This window comes from Rhagoletis pomonella, unplaced genomic scaffold (genome assembly GCF_013731165.1).
Source record: "Rhagoletis pomonella isolate Grant_MI unplaced genomic scaffold, Rhpom_1.0 Rhpom_scaffold_00009, whole genome shotgun sequence".
NCBI lineage: Eukaryota > Metazoa > Arthropoda > Insecta > Diptera > Tephritidae > Rhagoletis > Rhagoletis pomonella.
The window spans coordinates 33,885,614-33,886,691 of record NW_023458563.1 but is presented as its reverse complement, the minus strand read 5'-3'; positions in this window follow the sequence as shown (position 1 = coordinate 33,886,691).

The window sequence follows — 1,078 nt, the reverse complement described above, 5'->3', positions numbered from 1 at the left end:
TGGTTCGCACCAGTCATAATAAGTATGCCAAAAAATGCATACAGCTCTGTTATTGACACAGGCGTCCATGACTTAGGAGTTGTGTTTGGATGCGCATTGTTGTAAGCATTATAAGTTTCTTTTGATAACTTATTTGTGTGGCGCATAATTATATCAGCCATTTCAACGTTCATGAAACATTTGAATGTTTGCTCTATTGACAACATTTCAGTGCATCTAGCTGGTCCAGAACGTTCTCTTATAATATTTTGTCTGAGTACCTGACGACTTACATTTGGTTCTTTCATCCACTCAGTACCATCACGTGCAACAAATTTTTCGGCACTAGCAGGTAATTCATTATTTTCTTCTACTTCTTCTTCTTCATCGTCTTCTTCATCATCCTCATAGTCCGCATAATCAGGTAATACTTCTGCGGCACTTTGCGAAACTTCAGCATCGTCATCAGCAATTGCAATGTCATTGATTTGAATTTCTTCTTCATCTTCTGAGTCAAAGTCATAGGGAGCGTCATCGTCACAAATTTCATCAAATAAAGATTGTATATATGATTCTCGCTGTTCCTCAGTTAGCCTGCATAATAAAAAAAATTAGTATATGTTTACATTGTTGCTTATTTTACATTTTTTACCTTCTATATGCTGCACTTGATAAATATTCGTTTCTTCTTGAAGTCATTTCGTATCCAGTTATTTATAGTTTCAGTTATATCTATTTTCACTTATATTTTCACTTCTTACACTTTTGAGCACCAAAACAATAATGAAAATATCAACAGGCAGCATTTATAACAACACCTCGTGTGAAAACAACCCTTGCAGCTGCATATAAAATACAAAAACCAGTTATACCAGTGTATTTGCTACCTACGTACCCATACCTTGCGCGACCTTTTTGCACATATCTTTTGAACCAGGTAGAATATTTCAATGAAATAAAAACCAAAATGTGTATTCGTTGTTACTCTACAAGTATATTATTATAAATTATATTATTTTGTTTTGCATTTATCAGGACAACAACAAAAACAAAAATCCACTGTTGCATGTCCTGACTTTATTTGCCCATATCGCTGGAA